General features: G+C 44.7%; 1 long non-coding RNA gene across 2 annotated transcripts in view; it reads right to left on the reverse strand.

The window, feature by feature from the left end:
- Positions 1–24,828, reverse strand: part of LOC137157644 (uncharacterized) — a 147,449-nt gene extending 122,621 nt beyond the window's left edge. For both annotated transcript variants that reach the window (XR_010921170.1, XR_010921169.1), the window contains exon 1: positions 23,885–24,828. This is a non-coding gene — a long non-coding RNA (uncharacterized lncRNA). The remainder of the gene's footprint in view (positions 1–23,884) is intronic.
- Between the last annotated feature and the right edge of the window lie 990 nt (positions 24,829–25,818).

A 25,818-nucleotide genomic window follows, 5' to 3' on the forward strand; every position in this document is an offset into this window, starting at 1 on the left:
ATAAATCTTATTTAAATAAACAAAATAAAATTATAGAATTAGAGTTCAATCCTATAGATAATTCCTGTAGTGAGAGTGTGTGGCCTCCTTCTGAGACAGAACAGCCACACCCACCCGCCGGAAGCAGAGGGGTGGGACAGGAAGTATAAAGGGAGAGCCCAACAGCTCAGGGGGGCTAAAGATGCCGGAGGAGAATGACATCTCCCCACCATCACTGGAGCTAGAGCTGCCTGCCGCCTGGGACACCGAGGAGCTGCATGTCACCAGAGACACCAAGGAACATGCTGGGGCTGCCACTAGCCATCTACCCTGAGGAAACCAACGACAACCCCAAAAGCCAGGTACCCTATGGTGAAGGGCTAGGAAGTAGCCCAGGGAAAGCAGATGATAGTCTGACTGTGTTGTGGCCTGATGCTCAGTCAGCGTGTTTCAGATGGGACCCCGCTGACCCAGTGCTGGAACATTCCACCACTGTTAGGGCCCTGGGTTGGGACGTGATGGAGTCAGGCAGCCCGCGTCCCCTGACCTCCTGCTGCCCCTCCCTGGGGGTGGCAGGGCAGCTACCCCATGATAGGCTAGGAGGCCTGCTCACTCACCCTTGCCCGGCCCTGCCTGAGGGCTCAGGCCAGAGACTGCTTATTTGCCTGGTCCTGCCTCAGGGCCTGGGCCAGAGACAGCTAATTCCCCCCATTGTCAAGCCCATCTCTTCCAGCACCACAGCAAGGGGGCGTGGCATCCCTCCCAGACGGACACGGAGAGGTGGCCCTGACCCTTTACACTTCTGTGAAAGGAACTCTCGCTGAAGTCAATATGAAAGTGTTCATATACTAAGATAATGAGCATGGTATAAATGATCAGATAGATAAATGTCAGCCAGTAGAGAATATCAGGCCTGGAATGGATAAATAGAATGTTGTAGATGTAATATATTTGGATGTGAGGAAAGTATTTGATACTGACTCATGAAGTTTACTTGGAAAATGAACTTAAGTTGTTTTGGATAGGAACACTGTTGCGTGGGCTGAAAACTAGCTGAAGAGAAGGGTAGTGATAAACTGCAGTGTATCGAAGTTGGTGGAGATGGCTTGTGGGTATGGCAGGGACTGTTGTTGGGTCTGGTTCTATTTAATGTCTTTATTAAGAAGTCGTAAACAGCACAAGAGTAAAATTTGCTGATGATACTAACTCAAGAAGATATGCAAACAACAATCATCAGAGAAATAATACAAAATGACCTAGTCATATTAGAAACATGGGTACAAAATAAAATGTGGTTTACCACAGAAGAATGCAAGTATCTGAAGGAAGATAATCTGAAATGTATAAATTTAGTGGGAGGGGTAGATATGGACATCAGTGAGGCTCACAAAGACAGCAGTGGACAGCAAATTAAATATGAGTTTGCAATGTGATATAGGCTGCATATGTAAAGATGTTATCTCATAGAGCAGGGAGATAATAGTCTTCTGTAAGATTATGGTGATGTTACATTCTGTTCTGTGTTCAGTATTACCAGAAAATTATTGACAAATTGGAGGCAGTTTGGACAAATGCAACAAAAATGATCCGTGGGACTGAAAAACTCTTTTAGAAAGAAAGATTAAGGCTCTGATCTGGCAAAGTACTTAAACATATGAATAGTCCCATTGACTCCCACCACTCCCTTTGTAACCTCATTAGCTGTCTTTACCAGGTGGCTTCAGTGGGGTTACTGATGTGTTTAAAATTAAGCACATGCTTTAGTGCATTACTGTATTGGAGCCTAAATGAGCCCAGTTTGGCTTGGGGGAGCAAGGTAAAAGTCTACAAGTATATGAATGGTGAAAATTAGTTTTACTGAAGTCAGGAACTACATTGACTTATATTAGCTGAAGATTTTTGCCCCTAAGAATGGAACAGAATTAAATAAAGACTTGATCCTGCAGTCACTTATTGCAGTGGAGTGTTGACACTGCAGGACTGGGCCATGTTGTGGTGCAATTCTGAGACTGAGAAGCATTGGACTGTATGATAGTCTTTCAAGGCGAACTCATGTTGCTGGGACTTTTCAGATAGGGCAAGACAAAACACCATAAAATGAACTATAGAGAACAATCCTGTATGGTTAGACTGGAAGGTGTAAGAGTTCTTTTCCATCTCTAACTTCTATGATTCTATGGAGCTGCTATACCAACTCCATAATTTAAGGTTGGAGGAACCGTTCCATGCTAAGCTCTGTTATTTGCAATTATAACTATTTGTAAAAAAAATTTCTTTGCAACTGAATTTCTCATGTTTATTTTTGACCTAAAAGAAATGAATAAAAGTTATTTTTAAATAATAAGGCTGTGAAATACTAAAAGAGTGATAAAATGCCTTTTAAAGATAATGGGAACACCTGTTCTAGCTACCTTTTCGTTGGGTAGATCAGTGGTAAAAAGCAATTGACTCTATAAGGATGAATTTTCAAAGCAGTCAAAGGAGGTACGTGTCCAAATCCAACTGATAGCCAGTGGGAGTTGGACACCCAATTCTTTAGGTTCTTTTGAAAATCCTAGCCTAAAAAGATAATTTAAATTGGTTTGATAGAAGAAGAATCAGTCTGTTCAGGAAAGATTAAAACACACCTTATTTTAAGGATTAAAACAGAGGTATGATGGGTTTATTGTACAGTATTGGTAAAGGTGATCACATAAAGCTGATAAAAATCACGGGAATTTGATATGACTTGAAGTCTTGAATGTATTTTGGAGCTACATTATAATTCAGGGCATTGTTTTTTACAGTATAATAATGCCCTGAATTATAAGATGTGTCACACTATTTTAACTATTATTATTATTTAGTATTTCACACTTCGTCTGAAAGAGCATCTGCTACTGTGTTTTTTCTTTCACTAAGTTAGTAATAAAAAAGTATTTGTTAACTTTGGCAGGATTTTAGTCAGGGGAAATTTGCAGTGGCCCTGCTCTGAGTGTGACTGGTAGGTATCCCTGCAGAAGCTAGTAAAGCAGCTGTATAGTATACAAGGAAGATGAGAAGGAAAGGGCAATTGAATGATTAGGGTGAATTTTCTAAGTCTTGATTAATCAAACCTTTCAGGTGCTGAAAGTTAAAATTTTCCCCTGAAGATGAATTTCAGCGTGCTGAAGCTTTAATCTCCACATGCTACATCATCCCTTTTGCCTAGTTTTGTATTGCTCTGCTTCACCCTTTCCATCTTCATGACCTTTGCCTTCCCATCCCAGATATGCTGTCTCTGTATGCTAGCTCAGTGAATAACTTGCCATCCCGTAAGAATATAAGAACAGCTGTACTGGGTCAGACCAATAGTCCATCTAGCTCAGTATCCTGTGTTCTGACAGTGGCTAATACCAGGTGTAATCAGAGCATGGTTTTGCATCCCTGCCCATCCTGGCTAATAGTCATTGATGGACCCTATCCTCCATGAACTTATCTAGTTCTTTTTTTAACTCTCTTATAATCTTGGCCTTCACCCTATGGCAAAGAGTTCCACAGGTTGACTGTGCATTGTATGAAGAAATACTTCCTTTTGTTCGTTTTAGTCATCTCTTTTCCAAGTTGAAAAATCCCAGTGTTATTAATCTCTCTTCATATGGAAGCTGTTCTATACACATAATCATTTATTGTAATCCTTTTCTATACCTTTTCCAATTCCAATATCTTTTTTGAGAAGGGGCAACCAGATCCGCATGCAGTAATCAAGATGTGGGCGTACCAGGGATTTATAAAGAGGCAATATGATATTTTCTGTCTTATTATCTATCCATTTCCTAATTATTCCTAACATTCTGTTAGCTTTTTACTACTGCTGCACACTGAGTGTGTCCCATGCTATGCTCAGTTCCTTCATTCAGTGCTCACTCCCATGTTTGGTTGACATTGCAGCTACTAAGGATCGCATATACATTTACATTTTATACCTCCAGCACAGCAGAAAAACTACCATGCTAGAAGGCAATATGTGGGCCAGTGGTGAGAATGCACCTTGAGAGCTTACAATGGCATGATTGGGGGAGGTCCCTGATGACTGGAAAAAAGCAAATATAGTGCCCATCTTCAAGAAAGGGAGGAAAGAGGATCCGGGGAACTACAGACTGGTCAGCCTCACTTCAATCCCCGGAAAAATCATGGAGCAGGTCCTCAAGGAATCCATTTTAAGGCACTTGGAAGAGAGGAAGGTGATCAGGAACAGTCAACATGGATTCACCAAGGGAAAGTCATGCCTGACCAACCTGATTGCTTTCTATGAAGAGGTGACTGGCTCTGTGGATGTGGGGAAAGTGGTGGACGTGATATACCTTGACTTTAGCAGAGCTTTTGATACGGTCTCTCACAGTATTCTTATCAGCAAGTTAAAGAAGTATGTGTTGGATCAATGGTCTATAAAATGGATAGAGAACTGGCTAGAGCATAGGGCTCAACGAGTAGTGATCAATGGCTCCATGTCTAGCAGGCAGCCGGTCACAAGCGGAGTGCCCCAGGGGTCGGTCCTGCGGCCAGTTTTGTTCAACATCTTCATCAATGATCTGGACGATGGGGTAGATTGCACCCTCAGCAAGTTTGCGGATGACACTAAGCTAGGGGGAATGGTAGATACCCTGGAAGGTAGGGATAGGATACAGAAGGACCTAAACAAACTGGAGGATTGGACCAAAAGAAATCTGATGAGGTTCAACAAGGACAAATGCAGAGTCCTGCACCTAGGATGGAAGAATCCCATGCACAGCTACAGACTGGGGACCGATGAGTTAGGCAGCAGTTCTGCAGAAAAGGACCTGGGGGTAACAGTGGATAAGAAGCTGGATATGAGTCAGCAGTGTGCCCTGGTTGCCAAGAAGGCTAATAGCATATTGGGCTGCATTAGTAGGAACATTGCCAGCAGATCCAGGGAAGTGATCATTCCTCTCTATTCGGCACTGGTGAGGCCGTGTTTGGAGTATTGTGTCCAGTTTTGGGCCCCCCACTACAACAAGGATGTGGAGAAGTTAGAGAGAGTCCAGTGGAGGGCAACAAAAATGATTAGGGGGCTGGAGCACAAGACTTATGAGGAGAGGCTGAAGGAACTAGGCTTGTTCAGTCTACAGAAGAGAAGAATGAGGGGGGATTTGATAGCAGCCTTTAACTACCTGAAAGGGGGTTCCAGTGAGGATGGAGCTAGGCTGTTCTCAGTGGTGGCAGATGATAGAGCAAGGAGCAACAGTCTCAAGTTGCAGTGGGGGAGGTCTAGGTTGGATATTAGGAAAAAGTTTTTCACTAGGAGGGTGGTGAAGCACTGGAATGGGTTACCTAGGGAGGTGGTGGAATCTCCATCTTTAGAGGTTTTTAAGCTGCGGCTTGACAAAACCCTCGCTGGGATTATTTAGCTAAGGTTAGTCCTGCTCTGAGCAGGGGGTTGGACTAGATGACCTCCTGAGGTCCCTTCCAACTCTATGATTCTATGATTTTGAGTCCTTCCTTTGTACAGAAGCTAGCCCTGGGTAATGGTCTCAATCTGAGCAGGATAGAATATGGAATTCTGTTCTGTGGGAAATTCTGATGTTTAGAAACTGGTTTCATTCCAAATTGGAACAAAATGCTGAAGTTTCTAAATTTCCCACAAAATGAAAATGTAAGCTTCAGAACCAACAAAACTGTTTTAATAATGTCTAATTGTTTTGTTTTGATAACAATGAACTGTTGTAATATAAAATATTGAATATAATATGTATTTAATATTTGATGTGGTATATAAATATAATACAAATGTTATAATATAAAAGTCAAAACAAAATGAAATTATAGTCTGAAACATTTTGACCTTATCAAAACTGAACGAGAAAGTTGCAGTGAATCATTTTGACTTTGTTCCGCTGAAAACTGTTAAAGTCCGTATGTTACCCAGAAAAGTTTTGATTTAGATGAAACTGCATCTTCTGACAGAACTGTTCCACTGAAGATGTCTTGTTTGACTCTAGTCTCAGTGCAATGCCTGAGAGCATTTGGAAGAACTCTATATAGCCCTGTGAAAGACCAAGATAAAGGGGCTTTACACCAGCACCATCCTTGGAGTTACATTTGTGTTTCCTCAGAACGATAATATATGGTCCCAAAATGCAAGTATGTGAATTAAGGGTATGTCCAAACTGCAAAAAATCCCCCGCACCAGTGAGTGGGAGAGCCTACGTCAACAGACTTGGGCTCATGGGACTCTCAGTATGGGGCTAAAAAAAACACTGTAGACAGTCCTTCTTGAGCTGGAGCTTGGGCTCTTCGACCTGGTGTGGGAGGTGGATCTCAGAGCCTGGGCTCCAGTCCAAGTGGGAACATCTACACTGCTACTTTTAGCCCTGTAACGTGAGCCACGCAAGTCTGAATCTTTTGAACCGGGCCCTGAGACTCACTGCTGCAGCTCTTTTTTTGCATTGCAGACGTACCCTCGAATACCAGCACATCTCGGACAATACATGCATATAATGTTCAATCACTGGCAAGCACACTTCGTTATAAACAAAATTCTTTCAAAATGCTCAGTAGTGTTCCAAGGAGTTAGTTCTGAGTATATGCCAGCATGGCAATGGATACTGTAAGCAAATATTATGATCCACTTTGGTTAGGGTAAATATGTGGCTACAAATGTGTGAGATCAGTCTCTTTCTTTGTGAGTTTCTACGATGAGAAGCAGAGAGAAAGCAGCTGAGATATAGAGACAAGAAGATGAGTTTTCTCTTCTCTTATCAGCGAGGCTAGATAGGCTAGCTGCCAATAAAACTAAAACCTCACTGGAGGAAATGAATGCGGGCCTGTAGGTGTAGGAACCTGCTGTTTGTACAACTGCACAAGTTCTACTAATGACTGATGAATATAGGCCCAGTATTCGTGTAGATCTGCAATATTTTGTGGCAATACCTGGGAATCTGAGTCCAAGCTCTTTCGCTTTTCTAAATCAGACATCTTATGGGAAGTAAGGAATCCTCTATCTTCCTTTCATGCTTGTATCTCTAACATGTTTGTTCCATATTTAACACATACTTAATCCTCCCATAATTCAAATCCTGGAAAGTTGGGGGGTAGAGTGGGACAGTCAGTTGTAGATTCATAATTCCTAGTATGTGCACCTGGAAGGTGCAGAGAGAGTCTTGAAAAGTTGGGAAATACCCACCAGTTTCAGAGAAGGAGTGCTCTGGTTCCAGATGCAATACCTTAACTTTTCACTCCCAGTTTGGGTCCATTTCTTCCTTTTACATCTGTTCATCATTGGGCCCAAGAGAAGTAAAGCTCTGTCCCTCAAAATTAGAAACAAGTGGATTATCCTTTTTGGGGATATGACCACTGTGTACTCTACCACACAGACAAACTCATAAAAAGCCACGGAGATTACTGGATGAAGGGCTGCAGGGATGTGGAAGCCATGAGGTTGTAAAAAATATGATGTTCAGTGTAGGATTGGTAATTATATGTACTGCCAAAGTGGCTGGATCAAGTATCAGCACATTGCAGAGACTGAACCTCAGTCAGTTCAGAAAATTCTTGTGTCTTGGAAGGAAGGGGGTTCTGGCACAGTATACCTCCTCCCTTTCTGCTTAACTCCAAGTTACTGCACTACTTATCTGTCTTTGATTAGTGGCTTGAGACTCCTCTTTCCCAGGCAGGAATGCTACCCTTGGGAGGTGAGTGAGGAGCTCCCATGGTAGACATGATGCACGTATTTTAATGGCACTGAGAAGTATTGATCATTATCCAGCTATGTATCTCTCTTTCTATAGGTTAACTTGTAATTGTTAAGAAGCCATGTTCTTGTTTATTTGTATTATATATTGTCACTTCACTCAGCAAACCACTGTCTGATGTTCTTCCATTCTCCTTCAGGAGAAGAAATGTGCCTGCAAATATAGAGACACATCTGATCATAGCAATGGTGCTGCATATCACTGTTTTTCCAGACACTTCCAATTCTGATTGTTAGTCCCAGGAAAGTAAAGACAGGAGCTCAGTTGCTCTTTCCGAGTCACAGACTAGACTACCATTTCATATTTAGAAATGATGTTTTTCAACATACTTTGGTTTCCCTGAGCTAGCTCAGTTTTACCCAGTGAGTTGGGCTGTGAAGAGGAATCTGTGACCCACATCATACATCTGGCACACAAGCATAGTTACATCACATTTCAAGACAGATGGATCTCCCACCCAGTGTGAATTCAGTATCTGATCTCTGTCCCTTGGTATTTCTTCATGTGATAAATCTGTTTCTGATTATTCTTTTTTCTCTGCTGCATAGTTTAAGGGCAAGACTGTGGTTTGGCTGAGGCACCCATGCAAACGAGTAAGGGTGCCTGAAAAAAATAATCAGAAGCAGACTAATCACATGAATAAATAACAAGGGACAGAGAACATACACCATCTCCATGATCGGATACTATGCTCACACTGGGTGGGAGATTAATCTGTCTAGAAATGTGATGCAATTATGCTCATGTGCCACATGTGATATGTGTCACAGATTCCTCTCCAGAGTCTGACTCATTGGGTAAAACTCTCCTGTGTGGACAGCTGCATATTGTAGTAATGCATATCATAACATTGCTGTGATATGCAGTTCCCCTGTGTGGAAGACGGTATAGCAGAGCATGGGCGGAGTCAGGGGTGCGCAATAGACAGAATGAGTGAAGCCTTTACTTGCCTCCCCACCACCAGCGCTGATGCAGCAAGGAGAAGAATCTTTTACTGGTGGTATAGACCTGTAGCATATTACTTTCCGCTTTGAGCAAGGGCTGCTAATTGTGATTCTCAAAATCAGAATTTCCTCCCTATTCTGCTCCTGGGACAGTGCAGCTACACATCAGCCCTCTGATCAAGGCAATTTGTAAAGTGAAAATCTTGCTCTAAATAATTGACCCTGGTTTGGGTACTTACAATGACCTTTTGGTGTTATTCTCTGAGTATACCATGGGATACAAATGGCTCTTATTGTAGAGTCAGACTGCAGTTTAGACATAATCAGGGATACAACTAAGCAGTCACTGATGTGGAAGTGAGCCTACCCCAGCTCCAAAGAAACAACCCCAGACTCTTAGCATAAGAAATGTCATTGAATTTCTGTGTAATTGTAATTGTGACTGTGTGAATGGATTAGGCAGAGGCTGTCAAACTTTCATATGCATTTCCTTTGATTACCTTTCATTCACCTCAGTATTAAAGCTGAGGCGATGGAGAGGGGGTTGTCACATTTTCATAGAATCATGGAAGCATAGGATGAGAAGGGACCGCAAGGATCATCTAGTCTAATCCCATGCAGAGATGCAGGATTTGTTATGTACAAACCATCCAAGACACTGCTCTTTGAAAATCTCCAGTGAAGGAGCTTCCATGATCTCCCTAGGCAGTCTGTTCCATTGTCCTACTGTTCTTACAGTTAGGAAGTTTTTCCTGAGATTTAATCTAAATCTGCTATGATGTAGTTTGAACCTGCCTTTGGTGGCAAAAGAGAACAACTTTTCTCTATCTTTTTATGGCAGCCTTTCAAGTATTTGAAGACAGCTATCATGTCCCCGCCAAATCTTCTTTTTTCCAAACTAAACATGCCCAGTTCCTTCAGCCTTTGCTCATATGGCTTGCATTCCATCCCTTTGATCATCTCTGTCACTCACCTCTGGATCCTTGCGAGTTTCGCTACATTTTTTCTATACATTGGTGACCAAACTTGGACACAGTACTCCAGCTGAAACCTAGTAGAGCAGTACTATCACATCCTGTGACTTGCATGCTATGCCTCTGTTAATACAACCTAAAATTGCATTTGTTTTTTTTTTTTGCAACAGCATTGTATTGTTGATCCCTGTTGAGATTGTGATCCACCACAATTCCCATATCCTTCTCGGCAATGCTGCTGCCAAGCCAATTATCCCCCATTCTGTATCTGTACTTTCGGTTTTTCTTCCCTAAGTGTAGCACCTTCTATTTGTCTTTGTTGAATTTCATTTTGTTATTTATTGCCCAGTTCTCCAATTTATCAAGATCCCTTTGAATTTTAGATCTATCCTCCAAAATGTTTGCAACCCTCCCAGCTTTATGTCGTCTGCAAATTTGTCAATCTGTACTCTATTCTTACATCCAGGTAATTAATAAAGATGTTAAATAACACTGGACCCAAAAAGGATCCCTGTGAAACCCCACTTGAGACCTCCTTGCAATCTGACATCTTTCCATTAATAGTTACTCATTGCTTGCGATTGTTTAACCAGTTATATATCCACTTAATGGTGGTTTTTCCAAGCCCACATTTCTCCAGTTTACTTATCAGAATGTCATGTGGGACTGTGTCAAAAGCCTTGCTAAAGTCCAGATGTGTTATGTCTACTGCATTTTCGCTAACCACCAAACCAGCTACCATGTCAAAGAAGGAAATCAAGCAGGTTTGGTATGATTTGTTCTTAGTAAATCCATGTTGGATGCTAGTGATTACTCCTTCATACTCCAGGTATTCACAAATTGAATGTTTTATACATTGCTCTAGTAGCTTCTGAGGTATTGAGGTCAGGCTGCTGGTCTATTTTTTGGCATACACCACATCATCCAGTGAAGGACATGTCAGTCACAAATAGACTTTTCTGCTTTGGTAAACTTAAACTGCAGGCAGAATTGATGTGCCACAGTGGTTTATTAGTCTTGATCCTAATTTTGTCCACACAATTTGAGTTCACATCATGGTTTCAACCTCCCCAGGGTCCTTCAGCCCCTCTCTTCCAGTAACCTACAGGCTCAGAGAAACAATAGATAATTACTGGCTTTATACTATGTTAAATGCTTAAAAAGGGCAAGGGAATATATCTAGCAAGAGACCATTTAAACCTAGGAAAACAACAGTAATTATAGTTACTTTGCAAATAGGCTTACACAATCTCTCTGCAAGATTCACTTGACCCACCTCTGAAATGCAGAATGAAATTTAGTGATTGTTTAACAGTGCATACGAACAGTGTACAAGAGGAGGTGAAGAATACTGTATTCAACTGAAACTATAAGAGGATTTGTAAGGTAGCAGGTAACATGATGCTAAAACAAGACAACTAGAGGGTCACAGGATTTAGAGCCTTTTACTTGTCCCTGGCTAGCAAATCGGGATAAGGGGTAGGATGAGGGTGAAAGGGGGAGGAAGGACTCCAGTATTTTCCCCAGGAATTGAAATTGGAGGGGGTGTTCAAATTTACAGGGGCGTGAAGGCCAAGGGGAGAGACCATGAGGGCAAAGGTGAGCTGTAGGGCACCATAGTAAAAACTGAAAAATATTTCATGACCATTTTATTAGATTTAACTCATGTTCTAAAATCATCACACAAATTAAAGTTGACTACTCAAACATTCTATGAAGCACTACATCTATATCCTTCTTGGTCTCTTGTTGTAATTTTGCACAACTCTTTTCATGAACTTCTCGAATGCAGTGCATTCATCTTTGGTGGCTTCTTGTGTGTCCGGTACTTCCAGTCCTTCAATTGATATGCTCATTAGTTCATTCACATGATCAGGCAGAAGGCAACTTCTTTCAGAACACAAAATTCTATTCAGTGATGAAAAAGAATGCTCAACTGTAGCTGTGACTGGGAGCAGCAAGAGATGAATTCCTACTTCTTTCATCCCAGGAAACATAGAAAAAAAATGGGTCGAGCCACTAGTGATGATAAAAAGAAGTTGAAGTCAAATCTTCATTCATTCATCATATGACATTTCACTCTGTGTTCAAATTCTCTATTCTATCCTGATCAGCTGGTAGTGCCTCACTCCACTCAACTGTCGGTGTTTTATAAGACAGGAATCTGTAAAAGCTATGTAGAGGTTGAGTAGAATCCAGAAGTCGCTGTTATAGATTTGTAAGAATCAAGTCTGTGTACTTTTTCAGCTGGCTTAACAAACACTTCTTGTCCTCTTCAGTTAAGGATTCAGTATAAAGTGCCGTCGTTAGTCAACTACTGGACTGAAGTCTTGCGTCTTCCAGTACGTTTTCAATGGATATCTCTCTGATTGATCCAAGTGTAGCTTCTATTGCTGGACAAAGATCTACTACTGTTGTAGCAGATGCCGGGATGGCATTGTTTAATGACCCAAGTGGTTTCAACAGTAGACTTACAAGAGAGAGAAAGATGATGTCTTCTCTGAACGTAGCAGCAAAAGTAGTCTACCAGCCTCACTACTTAGATATGTCCCATCTTTGTAGATATTTTCCAAAGCCTGTAATAATGGTTGCAGTAATTTTAAGATAACAGCCAAGGATCCTCGAGAGAAAACCAGCGAGTTTTCCCAGGTTGGACTAATTTGAACTCCAATTCCAGAGCATCTTCTATTTTTTCCAAGATGTTCAGTCTTTTTGGACTCTTCTTGAAAAGAGAATATAACAAAGACATTAAATGGATGGCTTTTTTAAATGTCTTTTGAAGATTCTAAAGCTCGTATTGGTGTTAGTTGATTAGATCATAAAATCATAGAATCATAGGACTGTAAGGACTTTGAGAGATTTTCTAGTCCAGTCCTCTGCACTTAAGCCATGACTAAGTATTACCTAGACCATCCCTGATAGGTGGTAGTCTAACCTGCTCTTAAAAACCTCCAATGATGGAGATTTCACAATCTCCCTAAGAAATTTATTCCAGTGCTTAACTATCCTGACAGTTAGAGAGTTTTTCCTGATGTCCAACCTAGGCCTCCCTGGCTGCAATTTAAGCCCTTTGCTTCTTGTTCTATCCTCAGAGGGCAAAGAGAAGAATTTTTCTCCTTCCTCCTTGTAACAACAACCTTTTATGTACTTGAAAATGGTTATCATGACCCCCTCAGTCTTCTCTTCTCCAGACTAAACAAACCCAAATCTTTCAATCTTTCCTCATAGGTCATCTTTTCTAGAACTTTAATCATTTTTGTTGCTCTTTTCTGGACTTTTTCCAATTTGTCCACATCTTTCCTGAAATATGGTGCACAGCACTGGACACAATATTCCAGCTGAGGCCTAATCAGTGTGGAGTAGAGAGGAAGAATTACTTCTTGTCTCTTGCTTACAACACTCCTGCTAATACATCCCAGAATGATGTTGCATTTTTTGCAACATTACACTGTTGACTCACATTTAGCTTGTGATCCACTATGACCCCCAGATCTCTTTCTGCAGTACTCCTTCCTAGTACTCATTTCCCATTTTGTATATGTGCAACTGATTGTTCCTTCCTAAGTGGAGTACTTTGCATTTGTCCATATTGAATTTCATCCTATTTACTTTAGACCATTTCTCCTGTTTGTCCAAATCATTTTGAATTTTAATCCTATCCTCCAAAGCACTTGCAACCCCTCCCAGGTTGGTATCGTCCGCTAACTTTATAATGTACTCTCTATACCATTATCTAAATAATTGATGAAAATATCAAACAGAACTGGACCCATGACCAATCCCTGCGGGACCCTGCTTCATATGCCCTTCCAGCTTGACTGTGAACCACTGATAAATACTTTCTGGAAATGGTTTTCCAACAAGTTATGCACCCACTTTATAGTAGCTCCATCTAGCTTGTATTACCCTAATGTGACAAAGTCAGGCTGGGCAGCTACAAAATAGTGGTCCAATGGTTCTCCAGAATGTGCCTGCCCACAGCTGAAGGTGTCGCCCCCAGGCTGAGGGGAAAAGTTACTGGGCCCGGGACTCAAATGAAATTGGGGGACAACAAATGAGAAAACAGGAGCAGCTAATATCCCTGGCGGACCATGGAACTAAGGTAGAATACAGACTGGCCCACCGGGTTTCCTCACCCTTGACAGGTGGCAAGAAAGTGGTACTATTTGGGTTCCAGGACACGGGCAGGCACAAGCACGCCAACAGCTAAAAGCCTCTCCCCCTGCCTAAGGGCAGGAGCTACTGAGTCTGGGACTCAACTGATTACAGGGGACAACAAATGAAAAAACAGGAACAGGAGTGAAGGTCAAAGAGCTAAACGGAGGGAACCTGAAAGGAACACTGAGCAGAGAACCCCAGACAGTGCCCATGGCTCCTCAAAAGTAGCTAAGGAGTCAGCGGACACAGCCCAGAGGAATTCTGCTTGGATACATGATCGGATGGAGGAACAGAAATAGGCCCCACAATCGCAGAGCACCTCCTCAGCCAACATCCTCTCCCTGGTGTTATAGATGGCCACCTTGGCCAAAGCGAGGAGGAGGTTGACGAGGAGGTCCCGTGGCTTTGTGGGGCCACGGATGGGGTGTGCATATATCAGAAGGTGCGGGAAGAAGTGCAGTCAGAACCTCATGAGGAGGTTCTGGAGGAGCCGGAATAGGGGCTGCAACCTGGTGCACTCCAGATATACGGGTGGCAGGGTCACCCTCATGCCGCAAAAGGGACACGTATCAGGATGAGGAGTGAACTGTGCCAAGTACACACCCATGCTCACAGCCCCATGAAGGAGTCACCAGCTAATATCCCAAGCGAGCTGTAGAACCAAGGTGGAATACAGACTGGCCCACTGGGGTTCCTCACCCTCGACAGGTGGCAAGAGAGTGGTGGAAGGCCATTATGTTAGCCCTAGAATGATAAAGGCCTTTTTTGTATAATCTGAGACAGGGTTATCTCAGGTCAATTAGGGTTACCTGAATCCAATTAAGGGCTGCCTGAGTCCTTTAAAAGTCTCTTCTCTGATTAGAGAGGAAGGGGACAGACAAGCTGCTGCAGGGCTTGTGTCTGCAGGAATACAGGCTTTTCCCAGGGGAGTGGCTGCTCTCCTCCCTACAGGAGGAAACCTCAAAGCGGAGCACCTGTTTAGGGGAAAGGCACCCCAGTGCCACCCAGAAACGGGGATGGCGGAAAGTTATTCCCCTTTTGTTTTGTGTTTGTAGATTGGTTTCTTTTGGTTTGCTGGAGGAACCCTCCTTGGTTCTGCCCTGAGGCATACCTTGAAAGTACTGGTAAGAGAACACAGAGGGGGAAGACAAACACTGTCTAGAGTGGGGCCAGATTTTACTCAGGCCCCGCCACCACCAAAGGGGGAAGTGCAAAGTCCAGCGAGACAGAGGAGGTGCCTTGCCACACTAGTTTGTTTATGAGAGGGTCATGCGAGACTGTATCAAAAGCCTTACTATGTCAAGATATAGCACATCTACCGCTTCCCCCTTAACCACAAGACTTGTTACCCTGTCAAAGAAAGCTATTAGATTGGTTTGACATGATTTGTTCTTGACAAATCCATGCTGACTGTTAGTTTTCGCCTTATTATCTTCTAGGTGTTTGCAAATTGATTGCTTAATTATTTGCTCCATTGTCTTTCCGGATTCTGAATTTAAGATGTCTTATATAGGAGAAATTAGGGTTACACTTTTCTCTGAGCAAAGCTTGTAGTCCACCATGTCTTCCAGAGAAATTTGAAGCTCCATCAAATTCACAAGCAGCCATCTGTTTGGGGTCCAATTTACAAGCATTTAAGTCTTCTAAGATGTGGGTTGTCACAGATGCAGCCGATGTGTCTTCTATAACCTGAACATCTGCATCTACTGGCCTACCGGTAGATGACCTTAAGATAACGTATGTAATGATTTAAATACTTGATGCTTATTTGTATCAGTGCATTCATCAGCCAGGTATGCAAATTTTTGAATGTGGTGAGAAAGTTCTTTGTGCTTCAAACCAGTCAGTTGAGTTTCTTGCAAAAGGATAGTGAGCCTTTGCCGGTCTTGTTCGGAACCAGTGTCCAGCTTCAGGGTTAACAAGGGACAATGCACTGAGCATTGCCCTCCAGTTTGTAGTGTATGGTATCTCTTGCTTAAATAGAAAGTATGTAGTAGTAGTAACAAACAGCCATGTTTGTTTGCATAAACTGTATTGTGTCTCCAGCATTCTTAGCAGCCTTATTAAGTACTTCTAAAACTGACTTTGACAGTGACTGGCATATAAGTCTTTCTGCATATTGATGCAGTCCAGAGACTTGTTGTTTTGCAGCCTTTTCACATAGTTTATCAGCACTGGCTTTGTTCATTGGTATCCAGTTTTACCAGTGGGAAGCTTTCCTTCTTTATAAACTTTTTTGCAAGAGATGCACCAGTAGCCATCTTTTGTAACTTCAATAAATGGGAAATGTTTGATGGACAAACACTGGGAACTGCCTTTAGGTTGTGGAGACACTATTTCTTCAGTGGATAGCTGTATTTGTGCTTCGGGCTGTTTGGATGCAGATATACCACTTGAACCTTCAGATGACATGTTGTTATGCTCTTGGTATGTTCTTCATCTTTGTTGGTTAGACCACTGGGGGAGTTCGGGGTGGGGTGGGGTGGAAAGTAGGGAAATCCCCAGAGGACTTCTTGTACATCTCACCTAAAGACTTTGGACAATCACAGGCTAAATCATCCTCAAGGGGCCTGGGAGGTGCAGCACCCAAGGCAGTTTGACTCCGCACTGCTCCCAATTTAAAGCTGTGCTTAGTATGCAGAATCTTGCCATTAGATTGAGAACTAACCGGCATATTTAGCAAGTCACCATCAAAAGGACAGGAGATGATGTAGGCATGACAGCACAATATGGCTAAAATGTTATTTCAAGGCACTGTCAGTATGTGACATACAGCTATACAGGCCTACCAACAGCAATTCCAGGTGTCAGGCAGAGCAGCCAATGGCCCACCTAGAAAGGGATGGCTAAGGTCGGAGTGGGCTTCCACTGGAAGTTTTTACATATTTATTATGTGCAATGCAGGTTCCCGGGCAGCTGAGGAGTTGGTATTTGCTACTCAGCTTCCTGGGTCACTTGGAATCCCCAGGGAGATTACTGATGAACCCAGGAATCTGAGTAGCAGTTACCACCCCCTCAGCCTGCCTGGGAACCTGCACAGTGCATAATATATAAGCTTGGCTCAGGGGAGAGACTGAGAGCATGAGCAGCGGGGTCCTCGGGGGAAGAGAAGTGTGTGGAGAAGAGGAGGATACAAATCTATCCTCCCATCCACCCGGGGCCCTTTTAAATCACTGGTCCCCTGGGAAATTGCCCCTCTTGCCCCCCATCAGCGGGCCTGCCACTATAGCTTGTGAAAGGCTATAGGGGAAAAGCAAATGTGTGTGTCATGTTTTGAATATCAGCTGCAAGGCACAGAAAACTAGTTTCATATGGATTATTATGAAATTAGGATATGGCTATTACAGGCATTCCCAGATTACTTGGGAAGTGAAGTCACATTGAGCTCATTGAAGCACATTGCCTTGTAGTTCACAGTCTAAAAAAATGGTGGTGCTTGTCATTTGCCTGTGGTTTGAAACAACAGATATAACCTGTGCCAATGCTCTTCATGACGCTGAATGGAACTCACATTATCCCATGATCAATGTGACCCCGTCAGGACTGCAAGATAATGTCACATCTCCAGTTGTGAAACACCATCATGTGCATTAGTTTTTGGGCCTCCAATGACTGGTGAGATAGCTGTTTGTGTGCTGGATTGACAGTCCAAATGTTGTTGATCACTGGATGAGTAGTTGCAGTTAGTGCTGTGTGCTTTGTTGACAGTGATGTGGATTGGACTCTTGCTGTGATAGGAGGATCTGTATAGAGAGAGAAATGTGTGCCAAGAGGGACTGAGATAGTGCCTCAGTATGTGTAAAAGCACATGAATCAAGTGGTATGTAGGGCCATTTACATATGTTCCTCCATGCATGAAAACTGTACATCTAGCAAAATGTTTCATTCTGCAATTGTGTACACTTGATTCTGCACACTCAGAACTCCCGTATAAGAGTTGTGAGTGTGCAAGGAAAACAGAAATGGGCTAGATATGAACATATTTGGCCTAGGTGAGTAGGACCCTGTAGCTATGCACCACTTTCTACAAGTGAAGATCTCTGAGCCAAAGAAAGATAACAATATAGTGAATTAGCTGTCCCAATAGCACATTATGATACACTTATTTTTGGAGTTATTTCCTTTTTTATTCACACTGAGAAATAAGACTCAAACCCTAACATATTTGGAAGACAAAATTCCACAAAATCTTACTTGTACTGAATGATTACTATGCATTTCAAGAGGGAGAATACATGTTTAAGAGGGAGAGAGACCATAATTTGCCCTAAAACTTTTTCTTGTTCCTTTCCATCTGAAAAGTTATTTCCACTTATATTTTTATTTACTGTTTTTCAGGTGGAAGGAAAATATAAGTGAGCTCTAAAGTGCATGTTATTCTTATGGAGCTCTTTCTCCACTTCACTTCTTTCACTGATGAGTTCATTAAACAAAATCTCACCAGAAACAATTGTCTGAGATTAGCAGAATGAATGCTAGAGTTCAGTTACTGATTTTTTTTTTAAAACCAGTGGTCTTATTGACGTGAAGGGAGTTGTAGTTTAAACAGAAAGGTCAATTATTTTGTTAAATATTATTTAAAAGTTACTGCCCTGAAACGAAAACAGAGCTATCCCTTTCCTAAACATTCAAAAAGGTATTCCACCCCCCTTGGTAAATTGTACTTGATAACTTCTATTTGATCTTCAAGTGTAAACAGTTTCTGTTTCAGATTTGTGTGGCAAGCTGTTTCTAAAACGAAAACGATCTTAGGGTCAGAGCTGCTGTTTACTTCCCCTTCTAATTGTGTGAGCAGCTTTTCGTAAGAAAAGCGAGTAGATTTGGGTCTAGTATTTTCTGTGTACATTGAAAACACGAATGTCAGCTAGGTCTTTTTCCATTTATCCAGAAAGAAAACAATCACTGTACTTTTGTTGTCAAGTTAATAGGAAATAGTTTGAGAACCAAGTCATTCAGATTTCTTTAAGACCAGTGGGGACTATGTGTTAAGGTTCAATGGAGTTTTGTTTTTAAAAAAAATCAGTTTCAAACCTAAGAACTATCATCGCAGGTAAGAGTTTCCTGACAGAGCGTTTTTGTTTTTTAAATTGGACAAAACACAGAAAAATCATTCGGAGTGTTGGGATCAGTGACTATAGGGGCGGTAGGTGATTAAAACCCAGGAATGGGTGTGAGGAGAAGATGATTTATTCCTAGCTCTAACCGTGAAACTTTGCGCAATTTAGTTAAACCCATGTAAAATAACTAGCAAGGATGTTACGAGGCATAACATGTCTGTAAAGCGCTAGGAAATCCTTAGACGCGGTAGAAGTGCAAATGATTATTCTGTCATTATTACTTTATTTGAAGAAATGTCTCGTTTTTGGAATCCCTTTAACACAGTTTGGGCTTTTCGCTGAACGCCGGGCACGTGGTGCGAAATGCCAGGAATGCTTTAGGCTAGAGAGTGATACACATATAATAAAATCTAACCAAGAAAATCCTCGTTCTTCGAAAGAATCGATCATTCCAGTTCTAACGCAGACAGATTTGTATTTGTAACTATCCTTAAAAACGTATCGTCTTAAGGGAAAGGGTAAATCAAGATGCGGGGGTGGAGGGGGAGGGGGAACACGCGTCAGGTCTAGAGCTTCGTATGAGTTCCCTCTAATAACACCAGATGTGCAAATGCAGACCCCTGAAGGCTTGGGTGCGAAATCGCCGTAAGGGACGAGGGGGGGCGGGAGACTTTAGGAAGCCAGACCAAAGGCTGCTGCTTCCTGCAACCCCTCAACTGGTGTAAATCGGTGTAGCTCCGCGGGAACCAACGGCTCTGGGCCGATTTACACCACCTGGGGATATTCCTTCTTTAGCTCCTATTCAGATGAGAGCAGCTTTTTGGTCCGTTATCTGTAGACGCCACATATTTCCCCCTGGCCGTTATATCATCGAGAGGCATCGGGCTGGATTCGCTCTGCCCGTCTCTACCTCCGCTGTCTGCACGCATCGCACTTCAGCTGAGAAGCCGCATTCATTGAAACCCAACACACGCGGTTCGGTGTTTCCCCCTCTGACTTTTGGTAGTGGTTACATTTAAAAAAAAAAAAATCTCTTTCACCTTCATGCCTCTCCCTGCCTGGTCTGCAGGCAGCGAATAAGCGCAAATGTCTCGGATTGCTCGGGTCTCTCCAACCGCGCTAAATGCAATAAACAAATCCGCCGCTTAGAACTGAGATTTCCAAGGGGGGACACGACGGAACGCTACGTTTCTAACTTTCCCTCTGGTATATTTCAGCCTGGCTATTTCCCCTTTGGTAAGCGTTGTGTTCCCTCTACTCGTTACTCAACCCCAGCCCTCAATCAGCAAAGAGAGCGCAGATCGCCTCTTCTACTCCGCATCTCTTTGGGGATCCACAGGCAAAAGTATTGGGCTAAAGATCTGGATTGACCAAAATAATCTAAACCTCGGTTTTAAACTTCTGCTTGTGTTTCCCTTCCGCCAGGGAAAAGGCATGTCATTGTCTCTCTTTCCTGACTCGGATTTATTTTTCGTTATTTTTCTCTCTCCTCCCTTCTTTCTTTGGCCAACTGGGATTTTTCACACACTGTCCTTCTTTCCCATAATCTATTGACCTCGAAGTTTATTAAAACCCAGCCTGTGTAACGTGCTATCATCCGACCACTGGGCAGAGGCAGGAGAAGGAAGTACAGGGGGTATGTGAGGACTGGGGGCGGCGGCGGGGATGTCAATCAGATGTTATCAGGCATAATGCGTTAATGTCTGTAAAGTGCTTTAAATCCTCAGACGCTGTAGACGTGCAAATTATTTTTATTTCATTAGAAAAAAAAGTCTGATGTTAGGAATTCATTACATAAAGTTGGGGTCAGAAAGAGAAGGGACGAAAATAAGCAAATCTGTACGAGTCCCTCCTAAAATAAAACGAATAGCAAGCATCCGATTGAAGGGGCTCTTTCTACTTTCAGCAGGAAACAGCAAATTGGTCAATATCCGTGTGACCTGTGCCCCCGGCACGATCCTCCAGGGAAAGTTATCCACATGTGACAGATGTGTTTACTGGAGAAGCGCAATTAACACAAGCCTATCGCACCTAACGGGGAGCGGCTTGCTGCTCCTTCGAGCTGTCCCCCTCCAGTCCAGCTGTAATGAAATCGGCGGGACAATGGGGGTCCGAATATGCAGCCCCAGCTTCTATGGGCAGGGGGCTGGAAAAATGATCGACGACAATTCACTGGACGCCCATCACCAGCAACACACCGAGCCCTTTGCATTAATCAGATAACAGCAAACCAAATCCAAAGCAGCCTCCCCGCCCATTTCCTTTAGACAGGTCGGTAAACCCAGAACACGGGTCCGCAGCACACGCCAATCCCGCATCGCAAGGTTGGGTCGAGCCCCTTTTCTTTATAGCCAACCCTGCCACTTGATCACAGTTTTCTAATTTAAACGTTTGCTGAATCAAAACGAACACCGGAAAAGTTACGAGGAAAAACCGAAATAAAACCAAACCGAAGCGCAATCAGCCTGCTAGCCGCAAAGAAATTGTGAGCGGTGTAATGGGTGGGAAGCCACGCAAAGGGTCTGAGTTAAGTAGCATCAGCTAATGTATATTAACAAACCACAGAATTAACAGGCAGCGAAACATCCCTACACCGTACACTGTCAATTATTACGGGTGAGATCCAAAAGATTTCTCCTGGCATGCGGGGTGTTGTGGATTCTGATTCTGACACATGCATGATTCACAATCAGCGTTTACAAGGGCATAACCAAAAGCCGGCTTCAATTGATCCGAAACAAACACCTCGGTGCGGGAATTGGCAACCAACCTCCCGGGAGCGCAGCACCTCACACGGATCACAATGGTCATGTCGAGCACGGAGGGACACATCCTGCTCTGGGACCATGACCAAAGAATAACGTGCTACATAGAGCCAAGGGCGGTTCTTATCAGCAAGCTCGACCTGAGGATGAGCAATCCCCAGGAACCGATCCAAAAACACTCCGTCAAAGGAGCAATTGTGAAATGCCAACTTGCCCCCCGAGGATCAACGTCGCCTGTCTGTGACCGGGGCTTTTAACCAGCAACCGTGTGTGTGTGTGTGTGTGTGTGAAATCCTGTCTTAACAAGATTTATCAAGAAACATTTAACTGGGCTTTAATCATATTAGCAAGAGCCCAATTAGGGCTGAGAGAGAAGCGAGAGGAAGAGAGACGGCGGGGGAAGGGGGAGGGGAGAGACCGGAGGAGGAGGAGGAGGAGCCGCAGATGGTGTCATCTGAGGATAAGGTCCTTTCACCCAGGGCTGAGCAGCATCCCACAGCAAGGGAGGGCGCAATCCGCGAACGCTTTCGTACCGTGCCATTTCCCTTCCCTGCTGAGGGGGCGGGGGCGTGTGTGCAGGACCATTAAGGCCAGGGCTAAATAATGATTCTTAAACGAGCGTGTCTCCGGAATAAAGCAAGCGGAGCAGGGGAAGGAGCGAAGGAATCCAGGCGGCTCCGCAAGAGACTCCCGGCGGGCTGGGGGAGGGGCGCTAACTGTGCCAGGGATCGCCGATGGCACCCGAGAGCTGGTGCATTAGCGCGCATGCACTCGTGGGTGTTTAAAGTCCCACCGAGCCTCGTCTTCCCCTCCCCCGCCCTCACCGGGGCAATAACGAACTGTAAGGGCTCCCCCTCCACTTCCGAACAGCTTTCTCTGCCTCCCAATGAGTCATTTAACGCCCCGCGCAACAGGTTTGTTTGCTTGCACGACCCCGTCTCCCCAGCCCCCATGCTCATCGCCACACGCTGGAACAGACAGTTACTCTTTTCTTTCCTACCCCCCCCGCCCCGCCTGTAAGGCGGATGAACCAGAAAGACGCAGCTCCGGCCGTTCCCAGGGGCAGCCTCGGCTCGGCCTCCTGCTGCGCTTAATTCGAATTGGGGGGTGTTCGAATTCGAATCTGCAGGCTCCGCGCCCTCTGCTTCCCGCGTCCCCACTGAAATCCACGGGGGACGAACGTTTTGTGAAAGCCATTAAGGGGACGGAGGGGAAGTTTCCATTGGGACAGAAGGGGGGGTCACTGTCCTAGACAGACTTCAGGCTCTCCGATCCGTGCCAGGAGCCTTGGTGAGCAGGGGCATGTCGAGTGTTTCTTTCGTTCAGTGGCTCGGTAGGACCTCGCCTGTTCCATCTGCCAGGACAAAGGTGGCAGGCGATCCTAAGGAAACCTGCAAGCGGAGGTGATGAAACGCGCCCCCCCCACCCCGGATCCTGCCCCTGCTCGGTCCACCAGAGCAATGTTTGGGGGGGGGGGGGGTGGGTTGGACAGGGACCAGGAGGCAAAGCAAAAATCGCCTTGCGTGAAAAGAGAGGAAGGGGCTGGCCCACCCGAGGAGACCGCCGGGCCCTCGGAGGCGAGATACGAGAGCTCAGTTACTTTCAGGGACCTCTGGTGCACTGACTGTTCGGCGCGCCGTGATGCTGCCCTTCCATTTGCTTCCAGGTTGTAGCTGATCAGCTGCTGAGGTAACAATACACCTTCTGCCCAGGTGGCTCCGGCTCTTTGCTGACGCACGCTGGGCAAAGGGTTATTGATTGGAAGGAGGTGGGTGGCAGGCTGTAAACAGGGGCTGTCGCATTCATCATTGTATTAATAGGCATTATCGGTTTTCCCTCCCCCGTGCACAACAGTGAGGCTTTCTCTCCCCTCCCCCTCTCCATCCACCCCCTTTAAATAGAAGCAGGCCGTGCGGAGAGCAAGAGCCAACTGTGCCGCGCGGAGAGGCCGAGGGCCACGGGAGGCTGACGTGCTGCATTGCCAAGGAGTCTCTCCCTGCCATTAAGACCCGTCTCTGGGCTGCTGCTGCTGCCCGGTACAAAAGAGCCCGGCTGGACGCTACCCTCCTGGCTTCCAGATGTTGCAGGCCCCCAACATCTGGACGCCAGTCCGCCAAGCTTTCCGCGGCTGCAGCAATGCACCCTGCAAGGAGAGACCCCCCCCCCCGCCCCGGGCAGAGCGCTCTCCCCCCCTCGCCTCAGGTTGCCGCCGCCTGCAGCTTCCTCCTTGTTTCTCTTTTTGCGGCAACCTCTGTCTTTTCTCCCTTTGAATCTTACCTTGCCAGGCTCTCTGCGGAGCGTATCTAGGGCCCCCCGCCTAAATCTATGTAGCCAGAGGCATCTCTAAGATCTCTACAGAAGGGGCGTTAGCTGCCTCCGGCACTCGGAGCCCCGGCTCCAGCCTTGCGCGCACTCAGCTGGCTGCTGGCAGCCAAGCGGGTTCATCTGAGGACAGCGGCTGCTCCAAGCCTGAGCTAGTCTGGCTGCCAACGTCTCCGGAATACTGATGTTGCTGAGGCTGACTCGGCCGGGAGGTGACTCTCAATGGGCCGCAGCAGCCTCTGACTAGCGGATCAGCAAGTCATCCAAGCAGGAGGCACGTCTTGGCTGCACCCCTCTCCTCCCCCAGACCCTTGTTCTGCTGCCCTGCAGGATGGAGCCCGCCCCGGAGATACTGAGCTCCCCAGCCTGCCCCCCACCACAGCAGCATGGTACATGAACACCAGTTTAGTTCCCAGAACAGCGCTGACAGCGCAGGTGGCATTGGCTCTGCAAACCTCACTGGAAAACACACCTGTTTTCCCCTGCCATCGCTGCCCAAGAACTATTTGCTTCAGATCAGGGACGCTGGGAAACAAAGAAGCGCTGGTGTTCCAGGTTGACTGTGTGTCAGTGCTTTCCAGAGTAAGTCTGCTCCTTTGGAAGTCACAAAGAGTTTTGATTTCTTCCCATGCCGGCCTGCCCTGCAATCTTCCCCTGGGATCTGAAAGGCAAGCTGGGTTCTTTCTGGATCCTGCACCATCCTCCATGATGGCACTTGAGTTGACAGTGCCTTTGAAGCTGGATGAACCCGAGAAGAATCCATGTCACTCTCCCAGGGCTGTGCTGGCCCTGCACTGCTGAACAAGTAAAAAAGAGTGAGCTTTAATTTTTAAATAGATGATTGTCCAGAATGGCTATTTGGTGAGGGATGGCCAAAGCAAGGTGCTGCTTTCATGAACCCTCAGTCACGTGTATACTGGCCCTGCAGGGCTTGGGATGGATGTCTGCCTCCTTACAAGGTCTAGTGAGCACAGAGGGGATTTAGCTGAGCACTTCAGAGCTGGCCTGGAGGCACAGAAAAGAGAATAGGGATGGCTGCTCCATAATTTTTCTACGTAGGCCACACACACAGCTAGAACCCTGCCTGGGGACAGAGTATAATGTGCATAACTATCTGTGTGTGTGCATTTTTAATGTATCCTTTACTGTAGTGTTTAGATACCACATGCAAAATTAAGGGTCACAAAGATGAACCAAGGTCTCTTCTCCATTCTAAGCTGCTTTCTGAAGGGACATTATTCTTTGTGGTTGTCTTTCAGGGAGGGTGGGGGAGGAAATCTGGGGCAACTGTCTCTGTAGCTGCATGAAAGATCTCCTTAGTAGGATGAATTTTGTACCAGGCCTGGCAAATTGAAAGACTCTGGCTCTTACTGACCTGTAGTGGCAGTGTATTCTACAATTCAGGGCCCTCTACTGAGAATGCTCTGTGCTTGGCCCTGTCACCTGTGGGATCATCAGTCCCAATTGAGCTCCTAGAGTGGAGTTCAGAGAGAGAGGTGGTGATTGAGGTAGCATGGCCCTTGTTTATCAGGGGAATTAAAAAAAAAAAAAAAAAGGGGGGTGGGGGTGGGGAACAAGAATTTGCAAAGGGTCTGGAATCAGACATAGTGCTGGTGAAGAATATATAGAGCATCAGTGTGATGTAAGTCTGATGATCAGTCCTGTTTATCAAACATGTCTTAACTATTTGTGGTTTCCATGGAGTCTTCATGGCAAGGCCCAGAGAGAGCATCTTCATGTTGAGCATTCATATATTTTCCTGCTTCTGTTCAAACACATCCTAACCCAAATCTTTGTGTTGATCTCTTTTTAGACATTTATACTATGGAATGTGATCACTGTAATGCTTTTAAGAAATATGCTATGTTCTACATCTTTGCAGAATATAT

This window comes from Emydura macquarii, unplaced genomic scaffold (genome assembly GCF_026122565.2).
Source record: "Emydura macquarii macquarii isolate MOO-44397 ecotype Brisbane River unplaced genomic scaffold, CSIRO-AGI_Emac_v2 contig_1551, whole genome shotgun sequence".
In the NCBI taxonomy this organism is placed as follows: Eukaryota; Metazoa; Chordata; order Testudines; family Chelidae; genus Emydura; species Emydura macquarii.